Raw genomic sequence first — 25829 nt, 5'->3', positions numbered from 1 at the left:
GAGTCCCTGCAGTCGCTCGCAGCCCTGCAGCGCTTCCCAAACTCGCCTCAACAGAAGCAACAGTCAATAGTTAGAGCCCTGGTATGGCCACAGACCTTCCCCACGAAGCGGGACCCGTGCAGCGGGTACCGCGAGGAGTGGGGTCGAATCCAACGACGAGGTCACCGGTCAGGAATCCAAGGAGCAATCCACGCTGTAGGGAGGGCAATAAGACGAGCAGTGAGTCCCACAAACACAGGGAGCAGATGGAATTTTAAAGGAGGCCGTGCTCTGGGGGCGGGGCTGCAGGGAGAGCGGGCCAGGTGTGAGCTATTGGCCGGGCAGGGACTCCTGGTAGTTGGAGTCCCTGCAGTCGCTCGCAGCCCTGCAGCGCTTCCCAAACTCGCCTCAACAGCAGCAACAGTCAATAGTTAGAGCCCTGGTATGGCCACAGACCTTCCCCACGAAGCGGGACCCGCGCAGCGGGTACCGTGAGGAGTGGGGTTGAATCCAACGACGAGGTCACCGGTCAGGAATCCAAGGAGCAATCCACGCCTGCACTTGAAATGAAATACCACCAGAAGTTTTCAGCAGTAGAGTTTTAAAGCAAGGAAACTTCGTTTTCTCAGAGATAGCAAGGGGATTTGTTGTGCCTTCAGTCGATAACATGCCACCACGACTGAAGAAAAATACGCCACTGTGTAGTCAATATGACAAATCTATGTCTACATCCCTCTTGTAGCAGAATACTTACAAGTACTGAACATTTTATGACATTTTTATGAATTGTTAACAAGGGGAGTGCCAAGCCACAGACATATTTTTAACTTTCCTAAGAAATGATACATTGGTTGGACAAAAATGACTGAATTAAAAGAAGTGAAGCCCAGGTCTTTGTATCACAAGTAACACTTATCTCTCTATTAACACACAAGAGCTAGTCCCATCTCAAAGAAACCTTGTCAGTCATGTGAACACCGAAAGCAGAGCCATTCTGAGAGCAGTCACACTGTTGAGACAGGACCCCTTTCTAATGGCACCTCTGCCAGACTCCCTGCTGACAGCAGTCACGCTGTCGAGACAGGACCCCCTTCTAATGCCACCTCTGCCAGACTCCATGCTGACAGCAGTCACACTGTCGAGACGTGAACCCCTTCTAATGCCACCTCTGCCAGACTACCTGCTGACAACAGTCACACTGTCGAGACAGGACCCCCCCTCTAATGCCACCTCTGCCAGACTCTCTGCTGACAGCAGTCACATTGTCGAGACAGGACCCCCTTCTAATGCCACCTCTGCCAAACTCCATGCGGACAGCAGTCACACTGTCGAGACAGGGACCCCTTCTAATGCCACCTCTGCCAGACTCTCTGCTGACAGCAGTCACACTGTCGAGACAGGACCCCCTTCTAATGCCACCTATGCCAAACTCCATGCTGACAGCAGTCACACTGTCGAGACAGGGCCCCCTTCTAATGCCACCTCTGCTAGACTCCATGCTGACAACACAAATTATCTTGAGTTTAGGGGCGCAATATCATTTCTTTACAATCAGCAGTAAAATGCCAAAATCCAAATCTTTTTTTATTCTATTACATATCTTAAACACATGCCTTTCTTTTTAATATGTAAAACTTACTCATTATTGTGTACATTTTATAGCATCGTGATTGGTTCTACCTTTATATTATTTTTATACAATCAATCTTTTTTTTCATTTCTTTTGTGGAACAATCATGTCAAAATCGAGCTCCATTAGCCATCAAAAAATCGTCGTCCAAGAATGTAAAATGGTGATTTTTCTTAACTATCACACAGTCAGTGTCAACTATCAGTGACTTTTATAAATGATTCTTCACACTCCTGAAGAGAAGCCGCGTGCTCACCCTGTCTATCACACAGCATGCAGGTTGGAGACTTTCATTAATATTCTGTATCTGGTGAACAGACACCGTGTGCTCAGCCTGGCTATCTCACAGCTGCAGCTCCGTGACCTTCATTATTGATCTTGAACTCTTCTGAAGTGTGCTCGGCCTGGCTATCACACAGCTGCAGCTCTGTCACCGTTATTAATGATCCTGCACTCTTCTGGGGTGAAGTACTAGGCCTGCCTATCAAACAGCGGCAGATCTGTGACCTTCATTATTGATCCTGCACACTTCTGAAGTGTGCTCGGCCTGGCTATCACACAGCTGCAGCTCCGTGACCTTCATAATTGATCCTGCACTCTTCTGAAGTGAAGTGCTCGGCCTGGCTATCACACAGCTTTAGCTCTGCAACCGTCATTATTGATCCTGCACTCTTCTGAAGAGAGGCTGACGTCTTTGTAGCTTTGAAAGTTGACAAAAGATCTTCACACATTTACTGCAATGGCATGGCTTTTCACGTGTGTGTTTGCTGGTCAGTACTTATATATACATAACATCTACTTCTACATTCACTGCATTTGAATGATTCCTGTGTGTGTATTCTGATGCCTTTTTTGACCTGAAATATTTATGAATAGTAATAATAACCCCCCTTTTTTTTCTTATCTTTATCTTTATTAGAAACTTGGCTGTGAATGGAGCACAAATGTATATCACGGATAGAAGATATTGTTACGAGCACAATGCAATCCATAAAACTATATACACTAGAGATATGAGCACGGATCTATATCGAATCTTAATATAGATACCACATTTCAATATTGATTTCCCATCGGTAAAACGAGTAGAAGGGGTGATACTCTGTAGGTAAAGAGTACATTATTTTCGAAGGCCATAGAGTTTACAACCACTAGTCTCTTTAGTCTCTGCTTTCAAATGTGACACTCTCAGACTACTGACCATAGAAAGGAATTAGGATATATAAGGATATGGGAGTAGTGGCTAGCTAAATAGCATGCAAGACGGGTTCGTCATGGGTACTATACCTGACCGGATTAGAGCTCTCTCTCCCTCCTTTCTTATCTCTTACTATTCTTTTTCACTTAATAATTCTTTTTGTTCTACTACTCAGCATCTACTGTCTGTCACTTATGAATCGTTTCCTTCACCATTCAGACATTGTCTCCTCCATGTTCTTTAAGTTCCTTTGAACGCAGTATGGAATTGGGGTACTATACCCTTCATTGTCTTCAAATGTAAACATTAATGTAATTTGCTGCTTTATACCACACACCTTGGAAATGTGCCCTGCACTGTTAAACACAATGTTCCTTTTACATTAATTTATTTTTGTAATGGCGCATTTGGGAACTCTGTGTGGCGTTAAACACAGAGTCTCTCTTCCCTTGTTATTATTTTGCTCACTATAATGCTTGCAATGTCCATGGTGGTCATGTGACCAAAAGCCCGTGTGCTCGAAACGCGTCTGTTTTTGTGCCCAATAAAGAAATTCTAATTCATACCTGGCTGGTGTGGCTTGTCGTCCCTTCGTTCAGCAGGAGGATCGAGTGTATATATATATATATATATATATATATATATTACCTACTGGCGGTCGCCAGTAGGTATATATAGTTAGGATTTTTTCTCTATGGGATTTTTGAAAATTCTATGTCTAATAACTTTGGCGTTTGTGGACGGAATTGGCTGAAATTTTCAGGAAAATGGCACATTTTGTTTCTGAGCAGCCCCTGAAAATTGGGGGGGGTTTCGTCCAGGGGGGGTCGAGAAAAAAGGGGGGTCCCAAAACGTGTTTTTAACATTGAGTTTTCCATAGGGCGGTTGGCCTCACTTTTAGCCCGAACGGCTGAATGGATTTGCACGAAACTTGGCAAAATTGTAGGGACTGGTAGCCCGATGTGCCTTTTGTAGGTCTCAATATATGTGCTCCAGTGGATTTTGAGAAATTAACGTTTAAAAAAAGATATATATCTGTAACAGCGGACCGGGCAGCGTCCCAGGACGCGTACTTTTCGCGCAACGGAGCTTTGTGAAGCGAAGCTGATTGGTTCTCCGGCGTCTGTCAACATTCCAAACAGTCCGTAGCGGCCGCCATCTTGTCTCTCGGTAGGATCGAGAGACAAGAGGAGGTCAAAACAAAGGGGGAAATAACTATAAGGGGGCATAGTAGATCCTCGCTGACCCCCTAGGTTTGATGTGGAGGTTTTAAAAGGGCCCCGCGGGGCAAAAAAAAATAATAATAATAATAATCGAACGGCTGAATGGATTTGCACGAAACTTGGCAAAATTGTAGGGACTGGTAGCCCGATGTGCCTTTGCTAGGTCTCAATATATGTGCTTCAGTGGATTTTGAGAAATTAACGTTCAAAAAAAGATATATATCTGTAACAGCGCACCGCTTCGCGTACTTTTCGCGTTACGGAGCTTTGCGAAGCGAAGCTGATTGGCTCTCCGGTGTCTGTAAACATTCCAAACAGTACGTAGCGGCCGCCATCTTGTCTCTCGGTAGGATCGAGAGACAAGAGGAGGCCAAAGCGAAGGGGCAAATGACCATAAGGGGGCATAGTAGATCCTCGCTGACCCCCTAGGTTTGATGTGGAGGTTTTAAAAGGGCCCCGCGGGGCAAAAAAAAAAATAATAATAATAATCGAACGGCTGATGACCATAAGGGGGCATAGTAGATCCTCGCTGACCCCCTAGGTTTGATGTGGAGGTTTTAAAAGGGCCCCGCGGGGCAAAAAAAAAAAATAATAATAATAATCGAACGGCTGAATGGATTTGCACGAAACTTGGTAAAATATTAGGGACTGGTAGCCCGATGTGCCTTTGCTATGTCTCAATATATGTGCTTCAGTGCATTTTGAGAAATTAACGTTCAAAAACAAGATATATATCTGTAACAGCGCTCCGCTTCGCGGAGATAAAATTATATGTGTATTACCTAGCTGTTGCTAACACCAGTTAGCGACGGCTAGTAGGAGATAGCGACCATCTTGGGTCCCACTTTGCATGTGAGTGATATTTATCACTAATGACATGCAAAGTGGGCATGCCAAGATGTTAGCGACTGGAAACAGTCGCTAACATCGCTATCTCCTATTATCAACTTTTGGAAATATTCGAGATAAGCGCGAATATCTCCAAAAAGTAACAGCTGCCCTGAGCAGTTCTTAGCCATGTTATCCAATGGGAGGTGGATAACATGGCTAAGAGCATTAGCTCGGTAATGCATGAATATCGCGGAGTTTTCAGCGACATTAATGCATTGCGCTCGTTTTTTATCGTATTTGCGATAAACCTTGATAATAGCAAGGTTTATCTGCGATAATTTCTGACGGTAAAAAAATCTTTGCAATGCATCGTTAGGGATAAATATCGCTTAACTTTGGTAATATGCCCCAACGTCTGTTAACGTTCGATTCGAAGGAAATCAGGAATTGTTGAAAAACATTGTGTGCGCCATCTTGTCTTTTTTCAAATGCCACACTTTTGTCGTGCACGGCAGCCATTTTAGATGCCTTGACCAGATCCACTCTGTGAACGCTGTCGATCCTTACCATGGCTCCCCACCCTCGCAAGCATCTCCCCCAGGCAGTGGTCACCCCCGCTCTCTGTTTTATGCATGGGTAATAAACCTCCCCCCATCTGCGCTGTTCTTCCCTGAGAATCACACCCTGTGCCCGCCCGACACCTCCCTTTCGCCCTATTCACTACCGCACCCTCTGACACTCCTTTTCCTCTGTGTCCGATTGTCCAGGCCGGTCCTAGGCTATCAGCTAGCCCTGCAGATGTAGTTTATGGCCACAGCTGTAAAGAATCACCCGTCTTCAAAGGAGTTATAGTAGATCAAGGCCCACACTCGATGAGATCCGTCACAGCAGAAGCGTTGCTATTATCTGAAAACCATTCTGTATTGTGATTGGGGAGGGGACCGAGCGTGAAGCGGAAGATTCCAGGGATGACTCTTTGTACATCAAAGTTTTTACAATTATGTGTCACATTAAAAATATATAGCACTCCGACAAAGTAGTAAGATTATAAAACTTTAATAATTTATAAATATATACAAGAAAACAAAAATAGTAATAACATATAAACATTTTTAGAGAAAAACAACGAAGTAGCGGTCGGCTGTGCGAATAGTCCCAACGCAGCACAACGTCCAGATTTCCGGCGTGGGGCGTCGCGGGGGGTGGGTGATCAGTAGCAAACTGTTGTGCGAATAGTTCCAAGGCAGCAGAACGCGCCGAAATCTAGATGACACAAAAGTGATGTCTAGTAAGTTGCCACCCAGCAAATAACGGCGTGGGGCGTCGCGGGGGGTGGGTCATCAGTAGCAAACTGTTGTGCGAATAGTTCCAAGGCAGCAGAACGATGGCACCAAGGTGATGTCCAGTAAGTTGCCGCACTGGTTTTGGTATCCTACAATGCTGCTCCGAATAACGGCGTGGAGCGCCCCGGGGGAGGCGGCGTGAACGGGCCTCTCCAGGTGGAGTCTCGTCTGTTGTAGTGGGGCGCCCCTTTACCGTTTCAGTTGCCATTCCGTCCGCTTTTGGTCCACTGTGTCAAAATCCGCCATTCAGCTGAGTTGCGCCCACTCTTGCGGTGCAGCGATAGGCGGCTGCCACAGGACTCTCAAAATGGCGGCAGGCTGTTTCCTTTTTGGGCCTGGTCCACTGAAATGGCCCTGGGACACCTTGGAAATCGGACGCTTGTCTGCTAGGTCTTGGACCCCATTCTCGAAAGCGTCCCCTCCGCCTTGAGAATTCATCCAAAGTTTTGGGGGCCCCGACTCCTGCAGGCTTCTGGTGGGGAGCGGCTGCCATGATTGCTCGCGGAATGACCACGACGGAGCTACGAGATGGTGGTGCTCTCATGGTGACGCCAGCTTCAGTCTGAAACATCCAGAAACAAGGTGGGGCTTTCATCGTTTGGGGGGAAAAAAAAGTTTTCATCCAATGAAAAGTGTTGTTTTTAGGTCATATGATCAAGCCTTCCATCATTAGGAAACCAAAAGTAAAATGAACCAATGAAAAGTTTTATAAACAAGTCACATGACCTGTTATGCGGCATAGGGTATAAAATGCGGAGAAAATACGTTGGCACGTGAGGCGGCGTCAGTAGCGGACCGATGTGCGAATAGGCCGAAGGCAATACAACGCGCCAAGATCCGGATGGCATCGAGGTGGTGTCATAGTTGAGAGTTCTGAGCAGCGGTTGTAACACTGTCTGAAGCTTATTTGCAGCTGCTGCAGCTTCACTACGCGCCAAGATCCGGATGGCACCGAGGTGGTGTGTAGGAAGTTGCCGCACTGGTGTGGCCATCCTACAATGCTGAAAGTCGGCGTGGGGCGCCCCGTTGGCCTGTGAGTTTGCGTCAGTAGCGGACCGATGTGCGAATAGGCCGAAGGCAGCACAACGCGCCAAGATCCGGATGGCACCGAGGTGGTGTCTAGTAAGTTGTCGCACTTCTGTGGCCATCCTACAATGTTGAAAGTCGGCGTGGGGCGCCCCGTTGGCCTGTGAGATGGTGTCAGTAGCGGACTGATGTGTGAATGGGGCCAAAGGCAGCGCAACAATATTTTCTACTATATTTCCGGTGTAGAAGAGACCACAAGGCGCTGAGATGCCAAGATCCGGATGGCACCGAGGTGGTGTCTTGCAAGTTGTGGTACTGGTGTGGCCATCCTACAATGCTGAAAGTCGGCGTGGGGCGCCCCGTTGGCCTGTGAGATGGCGTCAGTAGCGGACCGATGTGCGAATAGGCCGAAGGCAGCACAACAATATTTTCTGACTGACACCACAAGGCGCTGAGATGCCAAGATCCGGATGGCACCGAGGTGATGTCTAAGTTGCGGACTGGTGTGCGAATGGGGCCAAAGGCAGCGTAACAATATTTTTTGTATGGAAGATACCACTAGGCGTTGAGATGCCAAGATTCGGATGGCACTGAGGTGATGTCTAGCAAGTTGGTGTGGTCATCCTACAATGCTGAAACTCGGCGTGGGTCACCCCATTAGCCTGTGAGATGGCGTCAGTAGCGGACCGATGTGCGAATAGGCCGAAGGCAGCACAACGCGCCAAGATCCGGATGTCACCGTGGTGGTTTCATAGTTGAGAGGCACTTCATCTGCAGTGGGGCGCCGAGATCCGGATGGCACCGAGGTGATGTCTAGCAAGTTGCTGTACTGGTGTGGTCATCCTACAATGCTGAAACTCGGCGTGGGTCGCCCCATTAGCCTGTGAGATGGCGTCAGTAGCGGACCGATGTGCGAATAGGCCGAAGGCAGCACAACGCGCCAAGATCCGGATGTCACCGTGGTGGTTTCATAGTTGAGAGGCACTTCATCTGCAGTGGGGCGCCGAGATCCGGATGGCACCGAGGTGATGTCTAGCAAGTTGCTGTACTGGTGTGGTCATCCTACAATGCTGAAACTCGGCGTGGGTCGCCCCATTAGCCTGTGAGATGGCGTCAGTAGCGGACCGATGTGCGAATAGGCCGAAGGCAGCACAACGCGCCAAGATCCGGATGTCACCGTGGTGGTTTCATAGTTGAGAGGCACTTCATCTGCAGTGGGGCGCCGAGATCCGGATGGCACCGAGGTGATGTCTAGCAAGTTGCTGTACTTGTGTGGTCATCCTACAATGCTGAAACTCGGCGTGGGTCGCCCCATTAGCCTGTGAGATAGCAGTTCTTTGGATTTGGGCCTGGCTCGTCTGCTGTAGTGGGGCGCCCCTTTACCGTTTCAGTTGCCATTCAGCTGAGTTTCGGCTGCTCTTGATGCTACAGCGACAGGCGGCTGCAACAGGACTCTCAAAATGGCGGCCTGTTCTTTGGATTTGGGCCTGGTCCACTAAAATGGCCCTGGGACACCTTAGAACTCGGACGCTCGATTTTTTTTTCCTTTCCTGTACATGCAAAAAAAGGTAAATGCCCGGTACGTTACACGCTTCATCTGCCACGATGAACTCTCTAGAGGAACCGAAAAAAAATATAGTTGTGGTAACTATACCATGCATCGTCATATGGAGAGGTGGCAACAATTAATTATAGTGCTGCATAAAAGAGAGATTTGGAGGAGAACCCCTGACCTGCTAGTACATTCATCAAAGAAGTGGCACTGAGAGCTTCAGAGGCAAGGGAAACGGTCCCAAATATTTAGAAGAACTTTGGAAAGATTAAAATGACATGTTTAGATTGTGGCAAATTTATTTCATGTGGACATCTGAGTGTTACTCTAATAAATACAGCATATGAACATCATCATAGTCGATGGTTGGTAGAGACATTTTGACTATATCCTGGACCTGCCCGTCCTCGCCCAAAATGGCGCCAGAATAAATGGGACTCGTAACTCCTTGTTGTGTACTGGTTGCAGAACCTTGAAATCACGAGATACGTATGCAGTTTTGAAGCACATGGCGGGCGGGGACGAGAATTGATTGAATATTTCGACATCCCTATTGATATTAAGTTCTGATGTGTTATTGATTACTGTACTGTTGAAAGTTCGAATTAACGTCACCCATGGTACTTGCCCGCAAATGTATATCTAGATAATTTTATTGTAACTGGCCCTGTCGTATTTTAATTATAAAATGTACGTCCACCGATTCCGTAACTGTTAGACACCTTAGTTCTTGCAACCTAATGGCCCGCCCGTTACGTTCCTCTACAGTGTAAATGTCTATTTATCATATACGATTACAGTTTGCTCCGTGGCCGGCCCACGTGGTTATAGGCTCGTATTTGTATAATGAAATTTTCACAATAAAGGTTTTTAAAAGAAAACATGGTAGTAGTATATACATTGGTAAAGTTTTTAATAATAGTCACTGTTTTAGAATCATTAAAAGGCAAGTGAAATAAAGCAGACCAATTACATGAAGGGTAAAAGGTATAATACGAAGGAACGCAGTAAAGATAAATGGTCAAGGGCTGTTGTGTTTTCTATTCCTGCAACATAAAGTGATCGATAAGAATCTCATATTCAGGCGTATCGGCGACTAAGACAGCAGGTCGACCCTCTTTTGCTCAACGGCTCCGTCATGGGACGAAGAAACGCTCTTTTTCTCGAAAAAAGAATATATTTTACTTGCAGGACAGTTGTAAAATTTCCGGGAAAGTACATTAGCCTGGAACATTATAACATATATTTAAGAAAAAATAATGTTCGGAAGTAATGAAAAGCGTAATTTTTAGGTCATATGATCAAGCCTTTCATCATTACAATAAGAAAAGTAAAATGAACCAATGAAAAGTTTTATTAACAAGTCACATGACTTGTTATGCTTACGTTACGCGCTGCGCGCCCCGGATGACTTCCGGATGCGCTAACGCGGCGCGTCATATGACGCATTACGCGACAACGCAGGTACAGAATATAGTCAAAATGTCTCCACCAACCAGCGGTCGGAACACAACCCCTTTCAGCAGGCTAAATAGTTCTGTTAAATGACAACAGAAGGGACAGGCAACAAGAACCATCAGTCAAAGAGGGGAGGGCTAGTTCTTCTCTACCGGGTTACATTGGGGCGCTACCGGAACTGATCGAATTGGTAGTCTACAGTGTTTCTGGATGTTTCAGACTGAAGCTGGGGTTAGCATGAGAGCAGCACCATTTCGTAGCTCCGTCGTGGTCATTCCGCAACCAATCATGGCAGCCGTTCTTTATCGTTATTTTGGGCGGGGTGGGTGGCGGAGCAGAGCTGTTTTGCAGCCATCATTGTGTGGAGTTCAGTTCATCTCACTAGTTTTGTATTTGTCATGAGGGGTTGTTCCTAATGTTTCTATTTTAGCGAGGTCAAAAAGAGATCCCATTAGTGGCCTACTGATTTTGCTCGATTCCTTTTCTTTTTTTTTACACGATTTTTCGTTATCTGCAAAGACTAAACAGAGTATTGCGACTCTGTGTTTGTTTGTAAATAGAGAATGAACCAAAGAGAACTAATTCTAAAACAGTAAATACTTGGATAACAATGAATCAAATGGAGAGAGAAGCAGGCACGACGGATTACAATGGGGGCAAAGACCTGCGTTAACTACCTTTCACTATCTGCAAAGAGAGAGTACTCCTAATAGAAATGAGGGGGGGGGGCACCATTCAAAGCAGATCAGTGTGCATAAACACGAAAATGTTTTCACTTACCACGTACTTGACATTCGACAGCTTATGATATTTGCTATTAAAAAACCATTGAAATTCACTGAAAAAACCATAGGTTATAGACCATATATAGTTAGGAATTAGCATTTACAAAACCTTGAAAATTCACTGAAAAAACCATAGGTTATAGACCATATATAGTTAGGAATTAGCATTTAAAAAACCTTATTTTACTCACACAAAACCATTGAAATTCCATATATAGTTAGTTGCACTAACTATATATCGCGCACCTGCAATCCACTGCTGATGATGTCACATATTACATCATTCATGACATGGTCAGTGACATCACTGATGACATCACTGATGACATCTCAAATGACATCACTGATGACATCACTGATGACAACATCCAGTGACTGTATGTTTCTGTAAAGTTAAAATGTGTCTTACATATTGAAGAATGAGTGGAAGTATAAGTGTCTGGACAAAGGATTTAGTAGGTGCATGACTGAATGCATGAGTGAGTGATTAAATGTGTCTCACTGAGTGCATGGGTTAGTGACTAAAGTGTCTTAATTTGTGCATCATTATGTCTGTTGTTCTGTAAACTGCTGCATGTTTTGATCAGTAGCTATATGATTAACTATATGGGTTACTGATTGATTGTCCAAGTATTTGTATGGGAGACTGAGTGTGTGTGTGGCTGGCTGGGAGGTGTGTGACTCTGTGCAGATCAATGTGTACTTGTATCAATGATTGTATAACAAGGTAAGTATGTGTTAGTATATGTTTGAAAATGTAAGGTGCTCTATGTTTAACTGTATAGACAAGAAAATGGAAGTGTCATTGATTCTTTACAGGACTGACTAGGTGTGTGAGTAACTCCATGGATGAGTGGCAGACTGTGAGTGTCTGTATAGGTGTATGAGTGCATATGATAGTGTTGTAAAGATGAGTGATTGTATGTATGAATGATAGTATGGGTGAATGAGTGAAGGTGTGTGTAGACGTAGGAATCAGTGAGTGCGTATGTAGTAACTAGTATTGGTGTGTCAATGGTTTCAAAAATTATATTCTGTATTTAACACTGGGTGAAACAGAGGTTATATTAAAATGTGAGGAGATGCATTGTATTGTCACATGAATGATATCATCAGTGATGTGGTCATTGATGTCAAATGAGATGTCATCAGTGATGTCATCAGTGATGTCATTTGAGATGTCATCAGTGATGTCATCAGTGATGTCACTGACCATGTCATGAATGATGTAATATGTGACATCATCAGCAGTGGATTGCAGGTGCGCGATATATAGTTAGTGCAACTAACTATATATGGAATTTCAATGGTTTTGTGTGAGTAAAATAAGGTTTTTTAAATGCTAATTCCTAACTATATATGGTCTATAACCTATGGTTTTTTCAGTGAATTTTCAAGGTTTTGTAAATGCTAATTCCTAACTATATATGGTCTATAACCTATGGTTTTTTCAGTGAATATATATATATATATATATACACACACAAAAACTCCTCCACGCCACTTCCAATCCACACGGACCAGCGAGGCGTTCACACAGGAGACGGACCACAGGATCAGTTACAGGTTTTCTTTATTTTGGCAGATACAGCTGGAAAAAGTGTATTACGCGTTTCGGGCTACGCAAGCCCTTGCTCACATGTGTATATATCCATTGTCACATTCCTTGCACTTGAATGGTTTTTACAGTGTGTATTCGTTGATATTTTCGTAATGTTAATGATTCACTAAAGCTACTTTTACATTCATGGCGATGATATGGTTTTTCCCTAGTGTGTGTCCTCTGATGCTGTTTTAGTTGTGATAATCGACTAATCCTCTTCAAACATTCTCTGCAATTATATGGTTTTTCTCCTGTGTGTGTTCTTTGATGGTGATTTCGGTCTGATAATCGACTAAAGCTCTTCATACATTCACTGCACTTGAATGTTTTTTCCTGTGTGTGTTCGCGGATGAATCCTTAATGTTGAAGATTCACTAAAACTTCTTTCAGATTCACTGCACTGGCATTGTTTTTCTCCAGTGTGAGTTCTCTGGTGCCGTTTTAGGCTTGATAAATATATAAAGCTCTTCCTACATCCATTGCACTTGAATGGGTTTTCCCCAGTGTGTGTATTCTGATGCTGTTTTAAGTCCGACAATCGAATAAACCTCTTCTCACATTCACTGCACTTGAATGGTTTTTCTCCTGTGTGTGTTCTCTGATGCTGTTTTAGGTGTGATGATTGACAAAAGCTTTTCACACATTCAGTGCACTTAAATGGTTTTTCCCCTGTGTGTGTTCGCTGATGATTCCTTAATGTTGACAAATCACTAAAACTACTTTCACATTCACTGCATTTGAATGGTTTTTCCCCTGTGTGTGTTCGCTCATGAATCCTTAATGTTGAAGATTGACTAAAACTACTTTCACATTCACTGCACTTGAATGGTTTTTCCCCTGTGTGTGTTCTCGGATGAATCCTTAATGTTGATGAATTACTAAAACTTCTTTCACATTCACTGCACTGGAATGGTTTTTCCCCTGTGTGTGTTCGCTGATGCTGTTTTAGGTGTGATAATTGATTAAACCTCTTCACACATTCAGTGCAATTATATGGTTTTTCTCCTGTGTGTGTTCTCAGATGGTATTTTAGGTCTGATAATCGACTAAAGCTCTTCAAACATTCACTGCACTTGAATGGTTTTTCCCCTGTGTGTGTTTGCTGATGAATCCTTAATGTTGAAGATTCACTAAAACATCTTCCACATTCACTGCACTGGAATGGTTTTTCCCCTGTGTGTGTTCGCAGATGTTGCCTTAATGCTGATGAATCACTAAAACTTCTTCCACACTCACTGCACTGGAATGGTTTTTCCCCTGTGTGTGTTCGCAGATGTTTCCTTAATGCTGATGAAACACTAAAACTTCTTCCACATTCACTGCACTGGAATGGTTTTTCCCCAGTGTGTGTTCTCTGATGCTGTTTTAGGTCTGATAATTGAATAAACCTCTTCTCACATTCACTGCACTGGTATGGTTTTTCCCCAGTGTGTGTTCTCTGATGCTGTTTTAGGTCTGATAATTGAATAAACCTCTTCTCACATTCACTGCACTGGAATGGTTTTTCCCCTGTGTGTGTTCGCGGATGTCTCCTTAATGCTGATGAATCACTAAAACTTCTTCCACATTCACTGCACTGGAATGGTTTTTCCCCAGTGTGTATTCGCTGATGCTGTTTTAGGTGTGATAATTGATTAAACCTCTTCTCACATTCACTGCACTGGAATGGTTTTCCCCCTGTGTGTGTTCGCAGGTGTCTCCTTAATGCTGATGAATCACTAAAACTTCTTCCACATTCACTGCACTGGATCCCCAGTGTGTATTCGCTGATGCTGTTTTAGGTGTGATAATTGATTAAACCTCTACATACATTCAGTGCAATGATATGGTTTTTCCCCTGGGTGTGTTCGTTGATGTCTTTTTAGGCCTGATAACTGAATAAAGCTCTGTACACATTCAGTGCATTTGAATAGTTTTTTCCCTGTGTGTGCTTGCTGATGGGGTTTTAATATTGATGACAAACTAAAGCGCTCACTGCATGTGTCTGAGACTTCTCTCTTGGTTAGCGTCTCTTGCTCTGGTATATACTTGTTTACATCCATTGACTGTACATCCTGAAGGGCCAACATGACTGATAAAGCACTTGTGTTATTCTTGCATTCCCTGTATGAGTCGTATTTTGCACGTTTGTTTTCCGATTAAAGAATAAAGTGCAATGGTCACCAACTACTTTCCAATCACATAACGTGTGTAAGGCTTCTTCGAGGGCGATTGTGTCTTTAGACTGGATAATGGTTCTACATGCTTGCGGGTAAAGATTCATTGTCCTTCTGGCCGGTGCACAGTGGAACAGTGCTCTGTATTTTAGACAGCTGAACCCCTATTTCTTTTAACCTTCACTTGTCTGACTCCACTCCGTTGCGCTTTTCAATGGTTGCTGTGGATTGGTCGGAAATAGTTTGCAATACACCTCTAGCACTGAATGGTGGCCTGGTATTATTTAAGGAAGCAAAGCACTGCTGTAACCACCTCATACCAACCTCATGATCAAAGCTATTATTGGACATGTTTACACAAGAGGAGGTTTATCAGTGTTGTCTTAATTTTCTAGAGGTTATTTCTTTGTTTTGAGGCATGGAGGTGCACAGCTGAGACTCGTGGAATCACTGAATTTTTCGTGTCCCTTGCCTCTTCTTTCAGGATGTCTCAGTTTATGTTCGGGTTCGGCTGTCTCTGATGGCATTTATGTTTTCCTGAATACTGGAACTCAATATTTCGGACTTCGTCTTTGCAGATTTACAGTGTTATCTTCCTCATTTTGAAACATTTCGTACAATCAAAGATTGTTTTCTGTTGGATGTAAAGAGATTTAAAATTACTTAAAGGGAAACATAACGGAATGTGCACACACAATTTTTAATTGATTGTATAAATATCTCTTGATTACCATTTCTGAAACCTATGAAGGCATATTTAACCATACACAGAAATGTACATAAAAGTTGCTTTGACTTTCACATCTTACTTATTTCAGCAAAGGTGTTCATGAGTAAGTTAGTAATAAAAAAAAGGGCGCTCGCATAGCACTCATACACTAGTTACAGCTTTAGGTAGATGTATATGGTCAAGGTTTTGTTAAAACAAGAACAGCTCTTTGAGTAAGAGATGTGAGATGGATCAGGAAGACTTGAGACAGCAGGGTGGACATCAGGATGTTGTGCCATAAATCAAATATTGCTGCTCGCAGAGGTGCCTGGCTTCATCCACTGCACCCACAATATGCAGTAGAGCAGCAGTTTAATGATTGTAACTTACTTTGTGGTTTTACTTCTCTCAAATATTTGTCAGTATTATCTACTGGGGAGGGAGTTCCACGGATGGACTAGCAGATTGAGCTGGGCTGCTCTGTTGTTTAGTTGTCTCACCTCTAACTTTAGAGCTCGAGATAGCACACTAGCCTGACGGCCTACTAGTAGACAGCTGTGGTGCATCAGCGTAGCAAGAGCACATATGGTACACCAAAGACAAGGCTGTTATCGCCCTTTCACCCATGGACCATGCCAAGCACCCCAAACACTCTCTTAAAAACATCTCTTAAGTCAAACTGCTCTGTCCATATACCCTGCACCTCTGCTGCCCTCCATACAAGGTAGGACCTGTTCTTAAATGTATTCACCTGCATCTCACATGCATAGACCTGCTTTCAACATTCCTTTTCCAGCACAAAACCTGCGAACAAGATTTTACAACCATGTAATTCCCATGACCTTTCATGGGTCTCCCCTCCTACGCAAGCTTTTCAACATCACCTGTACAAACCACTGTGGCCACATTTAATGGAACAATACTGAGGTGCGCTCAGTCGTTTCACAAGATGGAGAATGCACCAGAACAGCACACACTGTTTATTATTTATTTTTATTTATTCAGCTTATAAAGCGCACTGACACCTTGCAGGCATCCTGGTGCTAAGCAACTCAGAGTACAGGTGTGTCGGATACATGGCCAGGCGACTTAGGGCTAGATGTAGGTAATTCTAATTTACCGATTCATAAATACCGAATTTTACCGATTCGGTATTTATGAATCGGTAAATTAGAAGGAGGCAGATGTAGGTAAATTTAATTTCACATTTACCGAATCTGTAAGATTCGGTATTTACCTATTCGGTAAATACCGAATCGGTATTGCCCATTGATTCCTATGGGCCTTGAAGCCCATAGGAATCAATGGGAAATACCGACTCGGTATTTACCGAATCGGTAAATACCGAATCCTGCAAGGGTGCAGGGGGTGTCACTTTGACACCCTCTAGCACCCCAAGTACAGGCTTGTGTGACATGTGGCACACATGCATGCCCTAAGGGCATGTCTGTGTGTCACATGGCACAGGTGTGCATGCACAGATGTGCATGCACACCTGAATTCGTATTTCACCACACAATAGTATTGTGTGGTAAAATACCGACTCTTAAGGGCCTGTGGCACTCTTTGAAGTGCTAGCTACATCTAGAATTACAGAATCGGTAAATATACTGATTCTGTCATTTTAAGCCCCCTCCATTGCAAAACCCAAATACCGGTCGGTAACGGCCGAATTCGGCCGTTACCGACCGGTATTAGGGCTCCTACATCTGGCCCTTAGTCTTGGGGAACAGCCAGGTTTTCAAACTTCTTCTAAAAGGGAGGAGCTCCCAAATTTGTCTGATCTCCCACGGGAGCTCGTTCCACAGTTTGGTCGCTGCCACACCAAAGGATCTACCCCCTGACCTGACTTTCCTAAACCTCGGTGCCTTCATCAGTCTTGCTGATGAGGAGCAGAGCCTTCTTGTAGGGATATACCAATCAAATTTTTTCCGCGTGAGCGCAGGACCCATCCCATGAAGGGCTTTAAAGACAAGGCAGAGAGATTTAAATTGAACTCTCTGTCTCAGAGGAAGCCGGTGCAGTTCTTCCAAGGCCGCAGATGTAGAGGACTTTCTAGGCAGCCCTAGGACTATCTTGGCTGCTGCTGACTGGATCCTCTGTAGTCTGTCCAAAAGGAACTTCGGGGAGTCAAGCAATAGGGCATTACAGTAGTCTAACCTACTGAGAATCGGACACCTTACCACTAACGAACGTTCCATGAGGAGGTAGAAAAGGGAAGATTTTCCGCAGGGATCTAATGATCACAAAACAGCAAGCTGTCATTTTTGTAACCTGAGCTTCCATAGTAAGTTTGTTGTCAAACATAATGCCCAGGTTACGGACCGTTTTTACAGGCCGAACTGCGGTTGAATTACCAGAGGGCCAAAAATTGCAAGGAAGGACATGAGGAATCCTGCTCACTGAGCAGGAAATCACCTCAGTCTTCCCTGCATTAAATTGTAATGAGTTGTCCTTAAGCCAACGGGCTGTGTCCCGCAGACAGTTGTGAAACACATCCACTGACGTCGAGTCCTCTCCCTCAAAGGAGAGAATCAGCTGCGTGTCGTCAGCATAGTTTACGATGTCAATATTGTATGCTTTGATGACCGCAATCAGGGGTTTCAAATAAATATTAAATAAAATAGGGCTAATTGCTGAACCCTGTGGCACACTATGCAACACGTTGGAGAAGGCAGATTGAAAAGGAGGGAGTGACACCACCTGCTGTCTGTCCTGTAGAAAAGACCGAAACCATCGTAAGGCACAGCCCCTCACCCCAACCTCGCTCAATCTTCTTAGCAGGATCTCATGGTTGACCGTATCAAAGGCGACAGACAGGTTGAGCAGGATCAGCACTGCTGCCTGACCCCTGTCTGCCCACCTCTGAAGGTCATCCATAACGGTCACCAAGGCCGTCTCGGTACCATGGACTGGCCGAAATCCCAACTGCACCTCCTCTAGCAAGTTATGTTGCTCCAGGTGCCTAGAAAGAGTGTTACTGACCATACGTTCCACAATCTTGGCCGGGAACGGCAACAAGGAAATAGGCCTCTAGTTCTTACAACACTCTGGATCAAGAGAAGACTTCTTCAGCAGAGGTGTCACCAGAGCTTGCTTCCATTGGGGAGGGACCACACCACTGGCTAAAGACTGATTACAGATCAAGCGGAGAGTTGGAAACAGTTCTTCCTCAAACTCCTTCCAAATCTTGTGTGATACTGGGTTCAAGGGAGAACCGGAGGAAATACCCCGTGCCACCCTACTGAAATCCTCCGCCGCCAGAAGCACAAACTCAGATAGATATTTAGCGGCCTGACAAGCGGTGCTAATATCCACACCTTCAGAGTCACTCACCACAGGGGCGTCAACGCTCATAGCCTGAGAGACTACACTCCCTGCTGCCTGATGGCCACCCTCCAGATCATCAATGATCAGTTGGATTTTCTCCTGGAAGAACCTGGCCAGGTTCTCACAGAGTTCTTGAGAGGGGGGTATCACATTCTTAGAATAGTCAGGGCTAGTAAGACTGCTCAGGATGTGAAAAATGTTTCTAGAGCTGTTAGAGGCATTGCAGATTAAGGAAGAGAAATAGCCAGCCTTAGACCTTCTGATCTCCTTCTTATAATCCATAATTTTGAGTTTCCACAGGAGCTTGTCCATCTCCTTGTAGCCTCTCCTCCATCTCCTCTCAGCCTGTTTGCACGCTAATTACAGGTCTTTCAAAGTATCGTTAAACCACGGGGCCGAGGCTCTGCCCCTACTTCTATGTTTTTACAGGGGGGCACAAGAGTCCAAGGCCGAGGTGACCTCAGACACAGAGAGGCATAATTCTCCTCAACTTGCTTGTCTAATGAGAAACAATCCCTGACCTTGAACACAATATCAGAACCCCTCATCCCTGTGAGAGCCTTCCAATCTCTACTGATATATTCTGTTGCGGAGTGAGATACCTGAGTATTAAGGGTATTAAAGTTAACAAAGAATTTAATCAGAAAGTGATCCGTCCATTCCATAGGCAGAATTTCGCCAATGTGCAGAAGATGGGTTTCTGAGAAAATGAAATCAAGAAGATGCCCAGCGTTATGAGTGGCCTTGGAGACCTGCTGAAAGAGGCCAAGACCTTCACAGGAGTGAAGTGCATTATAGAAACCAGAGTCGAGAGAGCCATTTAACCACAAATTAAAATCACCCAAAATTACTAATCTATGATGCGTGGCTGCCATATTAGTGAGGGTATCCAATAGTGATTGCTGCTGCTGAACACTAAAAGCCCCGGGGGGTCTGTAACAGATAATCCCCGTCGAAATAAGACCAGAATCATTTGTACTGGTCATGCCGAATAGTTCCAGTCCAGTAACCACATCAATATCAATAGTCCTCATCTTCAAGGTATCTTTAAAAATTACCCCAACCCCACCTCCCCTCCCGTTCAGCTTGCACATAAGATAAAGATAAAGTGCCCTCTGCGACTCTCACACATGCCCGGCAAGTACACAGCCCCCACACAGCTTTTACAAAGGGCCAGATGATTAGCATTGCTTTTCAAATACACACAAAATGCCATTGGCACAGCTCAACAATGTAAATAAAAGTATTTCACAGTGTGAAATGCAACCCCAAATGATCCAAAGCGTGCTGCATGCCACCAAGGTTCTTTACTATCTCAACTGCGTTCTACAGCAGCAACGTTTGCTGTCACCAAAGTGTTTTTCCTTTGAAAAAGGTGCTATGCATGTGGTATTTGTACAGCACAAACCTAACCAAAAAGAAACAGAGCTCCCTATCGGGTCCAAGGCAGGGACAGAGTCAACGAGTGATAGGTGAGGCGGTGGGAATGATAAATTGTTACTGCATTGTGATCGAAAAGCCTGAAACCAGCAGCATGTGTGCTAATTCCACAGCAGCTTTACCTCTATGACATGTAGAGCGGGTGCAGGCCCAGATCAGACAGAAATAAAACATTTATAGCTCAGTAATATTCAGAGATATAGTAGCGGAAATTAGGATGCTGGCTTCCAATAACACAGCACTGAGCACTCCACCTCAGCCAATCTTTAACGATTGTTTGAAGAACAGAGCAACAGGAAGGTGTTTTAAATGCCGACAATCAACCTTTCACCAGCTGCACACAGGGGACGGCATTGGCTAGATGAACTCTGTGCTCCCGCAACCGCTCAAGTCATGCATACAGGCAGTACAACATGTTAGCCAAGTGTCCTGGAACCCTCGATTCCAATTCACTCAATTTAACTACACACATTACAGTTAACTCTACCCCCACCGTATCAAGAGCGTGTTTCCTGATTTGACACCAGAGTGTCCGTGCTGTAAACTGGCTGATGCTGGCTTCTAACATATGGTGTGGGAGTGCCCACCACTACAGGTGTCATGGCTCGAGGTTACAGCCACCATAGCAGAACTCACAGACCATACACTGTCAACTACCCCTGAATCCTGCCGGCTAGGCCTTCACCCTAAAGCAAAGGGGCAAACACTTACACAGGTTCATAGACCTTGCATACATACTTTTCAAGTGACGAATAGCAATGTCTTGGAAAGCGGCCTCTGCGCCGGACACTAAGAGGTGGCTGCATACTCCCCTGCACTGTGCACGAGCAGAGACCAACACAGTACACATGCTACTCTCTAGAGGGGTGGGGAGAAGGGGTGGGGGGGTGGGAAAGTAGGATCTGCTTTCATGGCTACCCCCACTTTTTGCTGGTGTCATACAGTTTTTCTGACTAGTCTGATTGTGATCCTGCTAATCAGGACCCCAGTCATCCATATATTGGCTATGGTAAGTACCTTGGTACATTCCTAATTGGCTGCTGGTGTACCCTAGTAAGTCCCTAGTATATGGTACTAGGTACCTAGGGCCTAGGTACTCCAGGGGACCCCCATGGGCTGCACCATGTGTTATGCCACCCATAAGGGACCCTCCAAACTCAGACCACAGGCATGCCATTGCAGCCTGTGTGAGTTGGTGCATCTACAATTGTACCCAAGTGTGATGTATATCCTCCTGTTCATGCAATCTCTGTTCCCCTGTGGACAGTGGGGCCGGGAGTCACGCTGGCAGATTGCATGGATTAGACATTATGTTGATCTACCCTTACGTGTTCCAGGCAGCCTCCTCCTTACATCCTACTTCCTTATAATGTATTGCTTTATTGACGCACTGTCTGCTATTAGGATCGGCCTGTTTTATAGTCCTCACCATCCTCCTTGCCCTGTGATCACCCATTACCTTAGCACACTCGCTGCCAGGCCTTTTGTCCCCCTGTGCCACTCCCTTTTTTGGGTGTTTCGGGGGGTTTGCGCTTAGGCACCCGTACCTTTTTGTCCACATAAATTAGCGTCCTTTTCTTCCAACATCCTGAGGATTCTAAAGGTACCCAGGGTTTGTGGATTCTCCTGGAGGAGAGAGAGAATTAGGCAAAATACAGCAAAAAAAAAACTTTCATGGGAAAATTGTGCTGCAGAAGATAGCGTCAGTTTTTTTCCCTGCAAATGGTATCAACAAAGGGCCTGTGGTGTTAAAATCACCTTCTTCCCAGCTTTCAGGAACAGGCAGACATTTGTCAGAAAACAAAAATTTTCTACACAGTTTTGGCATTTTATTAGGAAATAAGCTATCTTCCTATTTTTTGCGCTTTCAACCTCCTTCCAGTTAGTGGTAGAAATGGGTGTAAAACCAATAATGGATCCCGGAAAGCTATAGATTTATGAAAAAAATATATAATTCTGAATTTAGCAAGAGGTCAATTGTGTAGATCCTTCAAGGTTTTCCTATAGAAAGCAACAGTTCAAATAAAAAAATATTGAATTTGAGTTCAAAACAACAGCCATTTGTGCCTACATTTTCACCTGTAACTTCTTCAAACTATGCTAGATTTTTTAAAGCAGTATACCGTTATATTTGCAGGACCCTTCTGGTTGCGGGGATATATCGGGCTTGTAGGTCCACGAGGAACCCGAGATACCCAGAGCCAATAACTGAACTGCACCTTGCAATGGTTATTCATTGTGTACTAGGTATACAGCAATTCATTTGGTGAAATATAAAGAGTGAATAATAAGTATCAAGGAAATTTACGTATTTCTCATATTGGGAACAAGATAAGGAGTTTAGAAGCAGTGGTTATTTGAACATCTCGGAATTTGTGTGTAGCAATGCCAGCATGTGAATTAGGGGGCATTTTTCAAAATGTCTTCTTTTTTTACACACTGTCTTACATTTGGAAGGCAGAAAGGTGTAGAAAAACAACTGGTAATAACACTTGTTCTACTATTCTGGGTTCCCCTATGTCTACCAATAAAAACGGTACCTCAGGAGGAGGAACTACGCCTGCAACCAAGATGGCCGCTTAGGCTCCCGGCTCCGCCGAACTCCGTCCCCCGCCGGATAATCCTGTTACAGATCCTGAATTTCCACCCTGCCTCCGGGTGTGTGAACCACTACGTTGTACTTTGGTGCGATCCCGGGATTTTTCCCAGCTTTAAATTTGCTTCTTAATGGAGTTGTGTATTTTATTACGGGGATTCCTGGTTCTGGCGGGGGGTGGGGTGGACCGGGGGGCCGTACTGAGATGTCCTCCTCCACGTTTTACTATATTTAGTTCTTAGTTAGATGGGGCGACAGGCACGCTGCTAGTTGGGGATAGGGTGCAAGCCATATGCAGGGGTGCAGGGTGGGGGGAGGGGTGTTTGTTTAGTTAGTATATGTAGTTTTTCTGTTTGAAATCCTTCAAAATCCTGGTATAGGTGGTCTTATTGAGTAGCGGATTTGTGTTATGGGGTAGACGGGTTCTGATGGAGAGATCACTTGCGTGAGTTAGCCAATTGTTGCGTAATTTATCATTGTGTTCGGTATGCGGCTATAACTTCGTAACCTTCTTATTACTGCACCCTTCCCCCTCCCTTCTACTCTGGGCTGTTACTCAATGTTTATCCTGTTTTCCTGGGGAGGTGGGGTTGGTGGTAGGCGTTGGTTTGACTATCCTGATTGTAATACGGCCGCATACCTGATGTAACTCATGAACAGACTTTATTGATGATTCTCAGTCTATATGCCCTGTATGTATATTATTGATCCTTTCACTCCGCGTTGTAAGCCACCTGTTATTGTTTCTTCTTTTCTTGTTTCTTCAATAAAAAGAAATATTTTTTTCTAAAAACACGGTACCTCACTTGTGTGAGTAGGCCCCCAGACAGATAATGTGTTAAAATGCAACATGGGCATTTTTTTTAAAACTAGACACCCAGGGGATTCCAGGATGGGGCACTTGTGTGGCTCTCACCACGTTCTGTTACCCAGAATCCCTTGCAAACCTCAAACTTTGTAAAACAAAAAACATTTCCCTCACATTTCTGTGATGGAAAGTTCTGGAATCTGTGGGGAGCCACAAACTTCCAAAACAGAGCAACAAGAAGGTGTTTTAAATGCTGACGATCAACATTTCACCAGCTGCACACGGGGGACTGCAATGGCTAGATGAACGCTATGCTCCCGCAACCGCTCAAGTCATGCATACAGGCGCTACAACATGTTAGCCAAGTGTCCTGGAACCCTCGATTCCAATTCACTCAATTTAACTACACATTACAGTTAACTCTACCCCCACCGTATCAAGAGCGCGTTTCCTGATTTGACACCAGAGTGTCCGTGCTGTAAACTGGCTGACGCTGGCTTCTAACATATGGTGTGGGAGTGCCCACCACTACAGGTGTCATGGCTTGAGGTTACGGCCACCATAGCAGAACTCACAGACCATACACTGTCAACTACCCCTGAATCCTGCCTGCTAGGCCTTCACCCTAAAGCAAAGAGGGGGCAAACACTTACACAGGTTCAAAGACCTTGCATACGTACTTTTCAAGTGACAAATAGCAATGTCTTGGAAAGCGGCCTCTGTGCCGGACACTAAGAGGGGGCTGCATACTCCCCTGCACTGTGCACGAGCAGAGACCAACACACTACACAAGCTACTCTCTAGAGGAGTGGGGAGAAGGGGTGGGGGTGTGGAAAGTAGGATCTGCTTTCATGGTTACCCCCACTTTTTCCTGGTGTCATACAGTTTTTCCTGACTAGTCTGACTGAGATCCTGCTAAACAGGACCCCAGTCACTGGGCTTCCTTCCTAAATTGGCTATGGTGAGTACCTTGGTACATTCCTAATTGGCTGCTGGTGTACCCTTGTACGTCCCTAGTATATGGTACTAGGTACCTAGGGCCTAGGTACTCCAGGGGACCTCCATAGGCTGCACCATGTGTTATGCCACCCATAAGGGACCCTCCAAACTCTGACTACATTGCAGCCTGTGTGAGTTGGTGCATGTACAATTGTACCCAAGTATGATGTACATTCTCCTGTTCATGCGATCTCTGTTCCCCTGTGGACAGTGGGGCCGGGAGCCGCGCTGACAGACTGCGTGGATTAGACATTATGTTGATCTACACTTAAGTGTTCCCGGCAGCCTCCTCCTTACATCCTACTTCCTTATAATGTATTGTTTTATTGACGCACTGTCTGCCATTAGGATTGGCATGTTTCATAGTCCTCACCATCCTCCTTGCCCTGTGATCACCCTTTACCTTAGCCCCCTCGCTGCCAGGCCTTTTGTCCCCCTGTTCCACTCCCTTTTTTGGTTAAAATCATGATCTTCCCAGCTTTCACGAACAGGCAAATATTTGTCAGAAAACCAAAATGTTCTACAAGGTTTTGGCATTTTATTAGGAAATAAGCTATTTTCCTATTTTTTGTGCTTTCAACCGCCTTCCAGTTAGTGGTAGAAATGGGTGTAAAACCAATAATGGATCCCGGAAAGCAATAGATTAATGAAAAAAGACATAATTCTGAATTTAGCAAGGGGTGAATTGTGTAGACCCTTCAAGGTTTTCCTATAGAAAGTAACAGTTGAAATAAAAAATATTGAATTTGAGTTCAAAACAACAGCTATTTGTGCCTAGATTTTCACCTGTAACTTCTTCTACTATCTTAGATTTTTTAAAGCAATATCCCGTTATATTCGCAGGACCCTTCTGGTAGCGGGGATATATCGGGCTTGTAGGTCCACCAAGAACCTGAGATACCCAGAGCCAATAACTGAGCTGCACCTTGCAATGGTCATTCATTGTGTACCAGGGAGACAGCAATTCATTTGGTAAAATATAAAGAGAGAAAAATAGGTATCAAGTAAACCTATGTATTTCTCATATTGGGAACAAGATAAGGAGTTTTGAAGCAGTGGTTATTTGCACATCTCTGAATTTGTGGGTAGCAATGCCAGCATGTGAATTAAGGGGCATTTTTCAAAATGTCTTTTTTACCCACTGTGTTATATTTTCGAAGGCA

General features: G+C 44.6%; 1 pseudogene; it reads right to left on the bottom strand.

Annotated features, from left to right (window-relative positions):
• Positions 1-12682: 12682 nt before the first annotated feature.
• On the bottom strand, positions 12683-18481 carry LOC144805925 (uncharacterized; annotated as a pseudogene).
• Between the last annotated feature and the right edge of the window lie 7348 nt (positions 18482-25829).

Source organism: Lissotriton helveticus (genome assembly GCF_964261635.1).
Source record: "Lissotriton helveticus chromosome 1_1 unlocalized genomic scaffold, aLisHel1.1 SUPER_1_unloc_33, whole genome shotgun sequence".
Lineage (NCBI taxonomy): Eukaryota > Metazoa > Chordata > Amphibia > Caudata > Salamandridae > Lissotriton > Lissotriton helveticus.
The sequence above is the reverse complement of the archived record's forward strand: the minus strand, read 5'-3'. Positions and strand labels throughout refer to the sequence as shown.